Below are 12,641 nucleotides of genomic sequence, written 5' to 3' on the forward strand. Positions count from 1 at the left end.
GAGTGTTGAGATGGTGTCAGTCATGGCTTCATGGGGAGCACTCTTGCCTGAGTCAAAAGTGGGCTCAGGACCCCCATCAGAGACCTGAGCATGTAATCAAGGCTGACAGTGCAGCACTGAGGGGGTGTCACACTGTCTGGGAGGGATGCCGTCTTTTGGGTGAGATGTTAAACTGAGGCCCTTTCGTAGAGTCATAGAGATCTACAGCAGAGAAAAATGTCCTTTGGTCCATCGAGTCTGCGCCGGTCAAACAAGTACCTAACTGTTCTAATCCCATTTTCCAGCACTAGGCTCATAGCCTTGTATGTCATGGCATCACAAGTGTACATCCAAATACTTCTTAAATGTTATGAGGATTTTTGCCTCTACCACCCTTTTTCAGGCAGTGAGCTCCAGATTCCACCACCCTCTGGATGAAAAAATTCTTCTTCACATCCCCTCTAAACCCCCTGCCCCTTACCTTAAATTTATGCCCCCTGGTTATTGATCCCTCCACCAAGGGGAAAAGTTCCTTCCTGTCTACCCGATCTATGCCCCTCATAATTTTATACACTTCAATCATGTCCCCCTCAATCTCCTCTGCTCCAGGGAAAATAACCCCAGTCTATCCAATCCCTCCTCCATAACTAAAACTCTCCAGGCCAGGCAACATTCTGGTAAATCTCCTCTGCACTCTCTCGAGTGTAATCACATCCTTCCTATAATGTGGATTCCAGAACTGCATGCAATACTCTAGCTGTGGCCTAACCAGCGTTTTATACAGTTCCAGCATAACCTCCCTGCTCTTACATTCTATGCCTCTGCTAATAAAGGCAAATATCCCATATGCTGTATAGTCACCATTGTCGGTGCAGACTCAATGGGCCATTTCTGCACTATGATTCTGTGATGCCTTCTTAACCACCTTTATCTACCTTAAGGGACCGGTGGACATGCACACCAAGGTCCCTCTGATCCTCGGCACTTCCCAAGGTCCAACCATTCATCATGTATTCCTGTGCCTTGTTTGTTGTTTTTGTCTATCTGTCCTTTCAGCTCAATGTAAAAGATCCCATAGCACTATTTGAATAAGAGCGGGGCTATTCTTGCTGGTGGTCCTGGTCAATATTTATCCCTCAGCCAGCATCACTAAAAATAGATGATCTAGTCATTTACAGCATCGCTTGCTGTACTTAAGCTGACCCAGTGCGTTTTCCTACATTTCAATGGTAACTATACAGCACAAATACTTTATTGGCTTAGAAGTTCTTTGAGACATCCAAAGGTGATGAGAGGCACTTTAGAAATGCAAGTTGTTTATACTTGGCATGAGGAAAGAGCAAGGCTAATGGAAATAACACTTCGATGAATCAGTTCAAGGAATCATTTGGCAGCCCTGAAATGGGACTGCAATAAATCCAGTAAGGAATTTAGAAGAAATCTGTTTACTCAGAGTTGTTAGAATACAGAATTAGCTGACGTGTGGAGTAAGAAGCATAAGAAATAGGAGCAGAAGTAGACCATAAAACCCCTCGAGCCTGCTCCACCGTTCAATAAGATCATGGCTGATCTGATCTTGGCCTTAACTCCACTTTCCTGCTTGTTTGCCATAACTGTTGACTTCTCTATCGTTCAAAATCTGTCGATCTCAGCCTTGAATATATGCAATGATCCAGCCTTCACTTCTCTCTGGAATAGAGAATTCCAAAGATTCATGACCCTCTGAGAGAAGAAATTCCTCCATATCCCTGTTTTAATTGGGAGTCCCCTTATTCTGCAAATGTGCTTCCTAGTTCTATATTCCCCATGAACAGAAACATCCTCTCAATGCCTATCCTGTCAAACCCGCTCAGAATTTTGTGTGGTTCAATATGATCACCTCACATTCTTCTAAACTCCAATGATTATAGGCTCAACTTTTGCTCGTAAGACAATTCTTTCATTCCAGGAAAAATGTTAGAAGCTATTATTAAAGATGTCATAGCAGGGCACTTAGAAAAATTCAAGGCAATCAGGCAGAGTCAACATGGTTTTGTAAAAGGGAAATCATGTTTAACCAATTTATTGGCGTTCTCATTGTGTAGGGGGTAACACATTGGTATGGATAGAAGATTGACTAGTTAACAGGTAGCAGAGTTGGCATATCTTTTTCTGGTTGGCAGGATGTGACGAGTGGTGTGCCATAGGGATCAGTGCTGGGGCCTCAATTTTTTACAATTTACGTAAATGGCTTGGCGAAGGGACTGAAGGAATGGTGGCTAAATTTGCTGACAGCACAAAGATAGGTAGGAAAGTAAATTGTGAAGAGGATGTAAGGGGGCTACAAAGTGACATAGGTTAAGTGAGTGGGCAAAGATCTGGCAAATGGAGTATAATGTGGGCAAATGTGAAATCATTCATTTTGGCAGGAAGAATAAAAAAGAAGCTTATTATCTAAATGGTGAGAGATTGCAGAGCTCTGAGATTCAGAGACCTGGGTGTTCTTGTGCATGAATCACAAAAGGTTACTATGCAGGTGTAGCAGGTAATTGGGGAAGCTAATAGAATGTTATCATTTATTGTGATGGGAATTGATTACAAAAGTAGGGAGGTTGTGCTTCAGTTGTACAGGGCGTTGGTGAAACCACATCTGGAGTATTGTATACAGTACAGGTCTCCTTATTTAAAGAAAGATGTAAATGCATTATAAGCAGTTCAGAGAAGGCTTACTAGACTAATACCTGGAATGGCAGGCTGTTCTGAGGAAAGGCTGGACAGGTTAGACTTGTATCCACTGGAATTTAGAAGAGTAAGAGACAACTTAATTGAAACCTTTAAGATCCTGAGGGGTCTTAACAGGGTGGATGTGGAGAAGATGTTTCCTCTCGTGGGAGAATCAAGAACTAGGGGTCACTTTTTAAAAATAAGGGGTTGCTCATTTAAGACAGAGATGAGAATTTTTTTTCTGAGGGTTGAGAGTCTTTGGAACTCTCTTCCTCAAAAGGCGGTGGAAGCAGAGTCTTTGAATATTTTTAAAGCAGAGCTAGATAGATTCCTGATTAACCAGGAGTGAAAGGTTTTCGGGGGTAGGCAGGAAGGTGGGATTGAAGTTACATTCAGATCAGCCATGATCTTATTGAATGGCAGAGCAGACTTGGGCCGAGTGGCCTGCTCCTAATTTGTATGTTTGTATGGACCTAGCCAACATTCTCTGAACTGCCTCCAATGCAAATATATCCCTTCTTTATATAAGGAGACCATAACTGTACACACTACTCCAGATTTGGTCTCACCAATGACCTGCAGTTGTAGAAAGACTTCCCTATTTTTATACTGCATCGTCCTTGCAATAAAGACCAACATTCCATTTGTCTTCCTAGTTACTTGCTGTACCTGCATATTAACTTTTTAAAAATTCATCCTTGGGATCCCTAATTGCCCTCATGAAAGACCTCTGCTTTATTGTATAATGCTATTCTAAGTGTCCTGCTACTGCTTTGTTAATAATGTATTCCAGCATTTTTCCATTGACAGATGTTGGGCTACCTGGCCTATGGTTTCCTGCTTTTTGTCTGTCACTTTTTTTTGAATAGGGACATCAATTTCCAATCTGCTGGGACCTTTCCAGAATTTAGGGAATTTTGGAAGATTACAATCAATGCGTCCCTAGAATGTAGGCCATCGGGTCCAGAGGACTTGAGAGTCCATTAGTTTCCCTGGAACTTTTTCTTTAGTGATAATTGTTTTAAGTTCCTCCCTCCTTTTTGCTCCCTGATTTTCTACTATTATTGGTATGCTTCTAGTGTCTTCTACCATGAAGATAGGCATAAAATATTTCTGGATGCTTGGTAGTTCAGAACTTGAATGTTGTTGGGAAAAAAAGAGACATGCTGTCAAAGCTTTTTGTCTTACACTCATCAGGACAGATGCAAGAATGCCAAATTTCAAAAGGAACAACAATTTATACTGCATGAGAAAAGGATGCTGATTGGTTGGCAAATGGACTATGATTGGTCAAAGAATTGCCATGGGGAATGCACCAGGGAACGGTTTTCCCCCAAGCTTCTGTTTAAATTCAAAAAAGCCAACTGAATGGCCTACTTATGTTGTAAGAGTTGTTGAAATCTTGTGAAGCTAATATATGCCTAGTAATTTTTTTAAATACCATTTTCAATTTTATATTAAATGTTGTCCTTTTTTAATAATCAACCATTTCAAGGATGTGGTTGTGTGGTTTGAAACTGCTCACAATATATCATGTACTACTTGCCTATTTTTTTCAAATTCTTTTAAAAATGAAAACTGGTTCAGCTGCATCGGGCGGAAACTTGCAGAAACCACAGTTATTATCTTGGCTTATTTGCCATTCTTGCACTTCTTCATTTAGCTGCAGCATGTATGGTGTCGCTTTCGCGAGCAGCATGCTGGGATTGTGAAGTTCCTGCTGCTCTTTAGAAGGCATGCAAGGATTTTTTTCTTTTAATTCCTGACCACCTCACTCCTGCTGAAAATTGAGAGCAAGGCTTAATTGCAAGTGACCTACCTGTCTCGTTACTAGTTTATTCATACCAAGTAGGTTGAAACTTCAGCCCTTGATTTCAATAGACTCCAGATCCTTCTGGTTTTAGTTGTGTGTGTCCTTTTTTTCATTTTTCAGTTCCACCTCCCTTGCTATCCCCTTTTTTGCTTTCTTCTAGACCGCTTCCAATTTTCTCCATGTCTCTAAAACACAGTTTTGTTGGGGGTAAGGTTCCATTGTCTCCAAGTGCATTCTGGTACCATAAGCAAGTAGCAATTCTTTGTGTAAGTATCGGTAGGCTATTTAACCACAGAAGGCATTGAAACTAATGCAGATCCTGGCAGAGGCTGGAATCTTGCCTGGTTTGTTAGCCTTCCCCGGCCACTAACACTACCGTTACCGTACATATTTTCACAAAATCAGTGGAGGAGTGAATCTGGAACTTTCTTGGCTTGTGTGGTTTAGCACCTTAATGGATGGCGCATTTATCGTCAGGGGAGCTGATGAATTCCTTATAGCTTTTCAAGAAAGTGAAGGGTGTTGTCCATTAAATGCTTTAAGGTATGAGGAAAAATGTATTTGACCCAAATTCTGTTTATGTTGATCAACTTTGAAGCAACTGTGCCTCTGTTTTGGAGCGAGATGTACAGGTGAGCCTGTGTGGTTCAGTACTCATTGAGGTACCACACAGCAGGAAAGTACCAGATCCTTTCCTCTGCTGACTTAGCTAAGCTGTGCATGGTTGTGCATTCTTTCTGTCAGATGGATAAACCACCTTTGGGCTTGTCTGTGATTGGACTCCAGAATGATGGGCGCTAATGCATTTGGCCAGAGGAAATCGGAGTGGGGCTGGACTGTGACATTCAGGAACTGAAACAGTAACGACGCTTCGTATTGGGTGTAGGGTCAGTTCGAAGCCAAGTTTAAACTATCAAAGTGCTGTTTGTGTTGCCAGCCTGGCTTAGTTGGTAGCGCTGACTCCTGTAGCTCTGAGTTATGGGTTCCAATCCCAGTTACTTGAGGGGTGGGGGGGGTGTTGTTGGGACAAGCAGCCAGTAATAGGTGGAGATAACCAAAAGCTGTCACAGACAAAAGAACAAAGAGGTGTTGAAGGTGGAGATATTATCTAAAGGAATGTGCTAATTAAGAGTAGAAGACAGGACAGATAAGGTACAGAGAGCTCTAGTGGGGATGGGGGAATACTGAAAGGTAGAAATAAACAATGGGTGGAAATACATTTAAAAATAATGGAAATAGGTGGGAAAAGAAAAATCTATATAAATTATTGGAAAAAACAAAACTCTGACATGTCCTCCTTCTTCCTTAACCGAGGTTTTCCACCCACGGTAGTTGACAGGGCCCTCAACCATGTCCGGCCCATCTCCTGCGCATCCGCCCTCACGCCTTCTCGTCCCTCCCAGAAACATGATAGGGTCCCCCTTGTCCTCACTTATCACCCCACCAGTCTCCGCATTCAAAGGATCATCCTCCGCCATTTCCGCCAACTCTAGCATGATGCCACCACCAAACATATCTTCCCTTCACCCCCTCTGGCGGCATTCGGTAGGGATCGTTCCCTCCGTGACACCCTGGTCCACTCCTCCATCACCCCCTACTCCTGAACCCCCTCCCACGGCACCTCCCCATGCAGACGCAGAAGATGCAACTCCTGCCCCTTCACTTCCTCTCTCCTCACCATCCAAGGGCCCAAACACTCCTTTCAAATGAAGCAGCATTTCACTTGCACTTCCCTCAACTTAGTCTACTGCATTCGTTGATCCCAATGCGGTTTCCTCTACATTGGAGAGACCAAACGCAGACTGGGTGACCGCTTTGCAGAACACCTTCGGTCTGTCCGCAAGCATGACCCAGACCTCCCTGTCGCTTGCCATTTCAACACTCCACCCTGCTCTCTTGCCCACATGTCTGTCCTTGGCTTGCTGCATTGTTCCAGTGAAGCTCAACGCAAACTGGAGGAACAGCACCTCATCTTCCGACTAGGCACTTTACAGCCTTCCGGACTGAATATTGAGTTCAACAATTTTAGATCTCTTTGAACTCTCTCCTCCATCCCCACCCCCTTCCCATTTCTTCCCCCTCCTTTTTGTTTTTTCCAATAATTTATATAGATTTTTCTTTTCCCACCTATTTCCATTATTTTTAAATGTATTGTTAAACCCAGTATTATTGGGATATTAAACCCATTGTTTATTTCTACCTTTCAGTATTCCCCCACCCCCACTAGAGCTCTCTGTACCTTATCTGTCCTGTGTTCTACTCTTAAGTAGCACATCCCTTTAGATAATATCACCACCTTCAACACCTCTTTGTTCTTTTGTCTGTGAGAGCTTTTGGTTATCTCCACCTATTACTGGCTGCTTGTACCAACAACCCCCCCCACCTAAACCAGTTTATAATTTCACCCCTTTCCTATTTTTACTTAGTTCTGTTGAAGGGTCATGAGGACTTGAAACGTCAACTGTGCTCTTCTCCGCCGATGCTGCCAGACCTGCTGAGTTTTTCCAGGTATTTCTGTTTCTGTTTTTGTTTTGGATTTCCAGCATCCGCGGTTTTTTTGTTTTTATCCCTGAATTCCATGTTCAAGTCAGCAGCCTGTTCCACGAGTCCACAATTCTCTTGGAAAAGATTCATTTCCAGACATCTGATCCTCCCCAATGCAGTTTAGTTGAAACAATCTGTCTACTCGAACATATCAAAAGCCATCATTGTCTTGTAAACTTCAATCAAATCACTCCTAAGTCTTTGCTTCTCTAAAGCGTTGAGATCCTGCTCTTTGAATCTGTCTGGATAACTAAGACACTTTTAAAATTTTGAATTAATCTAGTAATCCTTATCCACATCCTTTTAAAAGCCTCAATATTATCCAGCAAGTGGAGAGACCAAACCTGGACTTAGTATTCTAATTGTGAGGCCTAAACAAGGTCTTGTACAGGGATAAAACAGCATGCTGTGTTTTAGTGTATTGTCTTGCAAATGCAAGCTCCTAGCTATTGTTTCCCTATTTGAAGAAGAGCGGAAACTGTTTGGAATATCTGGGGATGAGATTAGGTGCTATATAAATGTAAAGGCCATTTCTTGTAGCTGTGATCCTACCCAATAAGTGATTTACTGAGCCTGGTTTCAAACCATGGCCTGTAGATCTTGAGTGCCATTTGGCCCATGATTCCTAGACCACGTGGTTCTGTTTACATTTGTATTCCTTACTGCTTCATTCTCCCGGCTGTACTTAATGTTTGTTGTCTCGTCAGGGCTAATTCCAAAAGCAGAATGCTGTGATCTGTTAAGATGTGAAGTGATATGACAGTGTAAGTGTAACTTCCTGTCCCACCCCTGTGTGCTGTGGCATGATAGGCTGGTTTTTGATTCTTGAAATTTGAGCTGAGTTCAATTTAACAGTTTACCAGATTTGATCTAGCTATTGAGAGAGCTGTTATTCAAACTGAGCTATGAAACCTAGAAAATCACAGGACATTGTAACAATTAGCCTTGTAAGGCTATCCTGATTGAATATTTGCACTTGGGTAGTGGCTTTCATCTTGAAATGATTCTTAAGTGGTTCTCACAACCTCTTGAAAACCATGACAGTTATTTATAAATCTGATTTAAAAACCATTTTTTGTCCCCTCGCTTCTGTTTGCCGTTTGAAATTTTGTTCTCTTATTCCTTTCTGCGAAATTTTAAAAAAAAAATAACTCTTGGGCTCAGCATTTCACATTTTTCGAGTGACCCAGTTTTCCAAAGTTTGATGCTCATGTTCCACGTCATCCTTTGGCTCAAATCTGTTAGCATCAGGGACTAGTTGGATTGAGCTGTACTCCTTTCTGTGTCTATCCATTCCAGTCAATTGCCATTTTACTCTTCACTTTTAAAAAAACACTTTTTTTCTGTTTTCATTCAACAGTCTTAACATTTGAGAGTCTTTTTTTAAATTTCTTGGCTTGTCCCATATTTGAGTATGTAATGCTGCTCTTAAATACTGGGCAATAGGGCACTACTGGCATCTGGATTTCATTCCAATTGATACTAATAGGACTAGTTGCTTGTTCTGTGCATTTTTTTTTGTTGTGTCCCCTTCTTCCTTGCCTCCACCAACCACACCAATATCCTGAAATATCTTTGGCCTAGGCTTAAAGGACATTGTTAACTCATTGTGTGCGAGGGGAACTTTACTGTGCGTTTTATTTGCATTGTGTTTGATGCTGACACTGGGCTTAAGAAGTCGTGTATTGTCTCAATGGGTTTATTATTGTGTAGCAAAATGATCCACTTTCCATTGCTAATGACTCATGCTTTTTGTGCACAGAAATGTTACCCCAAATTATAGATTTATGAAAAATGTTTTCTTTAAAAGATAGCTTGTTTGGAAAATGTATAATGTTTAATCTATGGAATAGTTGCTTATTTTACCAATATAATTGAAACACTACACTGATAAATAAAAGGAGAGTCAGAATTTCAAAAGTTAAATATTTTGGCAATTTCCAAAGTTAGAGAAGAGGTTATGAAAGGTCAAAGAGGTCTACAGCACAGAAAAAGGCCTTTTGGCCCATCGAGTCTGCACCGGTCAAACAAATACTTAACTATTCTAATCCCATTTTCCAGCACTTGGCCCATAGCCTTGTATGCTATGGCATCGCAAGTGCACATCCAAATACTACTCAAATGTAATGAGGGTTTCTGCCTCTACCACCCTTTCAGGCAGCAAGTTCCAGACTCCCACCACCCTCTGAGTGAAAAAGATTCTTCTTCACGTTCCCTCTAAACTCCTGCCCCTTACCTTAAATCTATGCCCCCAGCTATTGATCCCTCCACCAAGGGGAAAAGTTCCTTCCTGTCTACCTGATCTATGCCCCTCATAATTTTATACACCTCAATCATGTCCCCCATCAATCTCCTCTGCTCCAGGGAAAATAACCCCAGTCTAACCAATCTCTCCTCATAACTAAAACTCTCCAGGCCAGGCAACATCCTGGTAAATCCCCTCTGCACTCTCTCTAGTGCAATCACACCCTTCCTATAATGCAGATTCCAGAACTGCACACAGTAGTCTAGCTGTGGCCTAACCAGCGTTGTATATAGTTCCAGCATAACCTCCCTGCTCTTGTATTCTATTCCTTGGCTAATAAGGGCAAGTATCCCATATGCCCTCTTAACCACCTTATCTACCTGTCCTGCTACTTTAAGGGACTGGTGGACATGCACACCAAGGTCCCTCTAATCCTCTGTACTTCCCAGAGTCCTACCGTTCATCGTGTATTCCCGTGCCTTGTTTGTCCTGCCCAAGTGCATTACCTCACACTTATCTGGATTAAATTCCATTTGCCACAGATCAGCCCATCATAGCCAAAGGCACTATATAAATCTTTATTATTAATGCAACTCCAGAGCATTCCCAGAGCTTTGAGAAACGATATACAAATATAAGGTATTGTGGGAGACTGGGTTTATTGCTCTCCACTGTTGTAACTAAAAACTCAAAGTCTCTGTCCAGACCTTGTACCATTGGCTGCTGTGCCTTTATTTTGGCTCTGGGTTTTGAAAGAACAATTGGTAGGATTGATTCTCTCTTTAGAATCCTTTCTTTAGGCATCTTTAGAATCCTTTCTTTAGGCAAATAATGTCTAACTACATATGGCAATAAGTTCTCACGACGCCTTATAATATTTGTATGGTTTCCCCAAGTCCTTGGAATGCTCTGGAGCTGCATTAATAATAGAGAAAGACTTAACTCATTTCATGACTTTTCAACGTCCCGAGCGCTTCACAGCCAGTAAAATACTTTTGAAGTGTAGTCACTGTTTTAGGAAACGTGGCAAACAATTTTCTCACAGCAAGCTCCTACAATGTGTTAGCCACCTCACCTGTTTTTGTAATGTGGGTTGAGGGATAAATAGTGACCAAGACACCAGGGAGAATTCCCCTGTTCTTCTTCAAAATTGTTTCAGATAGGCACGTGCGTGTGCTCTCCTGTGAAAACCTGAAGTAAATTTCAAGCCTTTTTTTTTAGTACAAATACCATTCCATGTTGATCTGCTCCCAAACATGGAAAGTCACTTGGGTGGGGTTGACTTTCACTAAATTCTTGTGTGTGTGTGAAACAATCCTTAAATCATTACGATATCAGGAAAATCATTTTGGGGAAGGGAGCAAATACTAAGTTGTATTTGACCTTAGGGATGGGATGGGCAGTAACCTGTATTTTGAGGCAGCATTTCTAATTATATCTATAGTGTATTGCACCATAATCAAAATCTCCAAATGTCACTTTCTAGGTAGTTTTTATTGCGAGAAACAACCAAGAGGGAAACCGTAAGCTGGGATTTGTGGTATCTGCTGTGGATGAGAGAGAATGTGGCTTGCATTTTCCATTGCAGTGTCATGATAATTTAAATACAGTGAAAGATTATTGCCATGTATTGTGTGTAGGGAGAGTGGGTTTGAACGACCAGTCAGAGCATTTACTATGGGAACTAAAATTAAATAGAATAAGGAAGCTCTAAGGTTGTGTGTTCGATCTTTGCTGCTGATTTCAGCTTGGGTGGGACATTTAGTGTCTCAGCCATTGTGCCTGGAATAGAGGGGTGGAATCAGCTGTAATACAATCATTTGATGGCTGTCCTGAGATTCCTGCTAGAAAATCCTTATGTTAAACATTGGTTAAGACATCACCTGGCTTGGCTGCGATATTCGCCCCATTGACCTTCACAGTTTAGGTACATGAGTGACTTGGGGCCACTTGGCTGAGGTACTGAAAACTTTCAGCACTTGGCTTTTCATCACCCCTGTTCTGCTCTTTTTCTTTTCTTCTTTGTGCTGTCTGCTTTAATGCCCTTCGCAAGTTATTGCACAATACTCTCCTTTGGGCGAGGAGATCCTCCCTAGCTTTTTTCTTCCAAGTAATTTGTGCGCAATTATCTTTGTTGTTGAGTGGTATAGTATTCTTCCTTAAAGCAGTATTATCTTTCCCATGATGATCAAAACTGGTCTATTGCACATGAACTGCCTAAATGTCTTATTACTGTGTATCTCTCTGCTATTGCAACATACCTAGTCTGCCATTTAACTGCAGCTGGGCACTGAGCTGATCATTTCATAGATTTATTCACCATAATCTATAGATATCTCCACTGCTCAGCTCAATTTTATCATTTTCCCAGTAAAACCTTGTTACTCTCTGGTCCTTTGCTCTTGTACTAATTATTTTATAGTTATTCAATTGCACCTACCACCTCAGTGATCTAAATCCATTTGAGCCCTATTCTTGGAAACTTGGCAATTATATGTACTGTAGCTTCAGCCAAGTTATTATATGATATCAACCCTGGAATACCCTGCTTATAACCTCGTTATTGCTTTAAAAGTTGTTAACTGTTTCCCGTTTGCAATGTGACATAGCATTTGGCAAAACAAGAAGAGGGTACTCCGTAGAATGCATACCTCCACCACACTGTATTAACTCCACATTATGACAATTACACAGCTTTTCCTTGGGGCTTTTTCCTGCCTGGTTGATGCTCTAACTACAAAGCTGAAAGAAATCTTTTTAAGAGCTTCAATCTCACTGAGGATGCTTCAGGCCAATCCACATCCAACAACCTGCTTTGAAAACTCTGCTCAGGTTTTGGCAGCTGTGACAAATTCTACCACAGCAGTTGAGATAATCCACAACATTCTTTTTTTAAAAAAAACCCCACAACATTCTAAAACAATCAACAACATTCTAAAAAAAAATCTGCAACACTCTTCCAAGAAAAGTCAATTCACCCCAGTATTAACGGGTCCTTTTTTAAAAAAAAAATATTCCAGGATCCGGATCTACATCTATGCCAGAAACTAATCCGTTCTTCTTTGGGCCATATCCTGTGTACCAAGTTTCGTTGAAATTCATCCATTTGTTTTTGAGATATATTTTTACTGACAACGGGTGAAACATTACCTCCACCCACCTTCAGTGGCGCATGTAGTTAGTGTAAGATTGCAGTAAATTACTATTTTGTTAGTATTAACCTGGCATGGGGCAATCTGGTTTATAAAGGCAGAATGAGTAACCAAGTAGTTGAAAAATAAATAGAAAATGCTGGAAACAGCCAACAGGTCAGGCAACATCTGTGGAGAGAGTAAAAATGAAAGTCGCCATGGTCCC

Source organism: Cetorhinus maximus, chromosome 24 (genome assembly GCF_964194155.1).
Source record: "Cetorhinus maximus chromosome 24, sCetMax3.hap1.1, whole genome shotgun sequence".
Classification (NCBI taxonomy): Eukaryota; Metazoa; Chordata; class Chondrichthyes; order Lamniformes; family Cetorhinidae; genus Cetorhinus; species Cetorhinus maximus.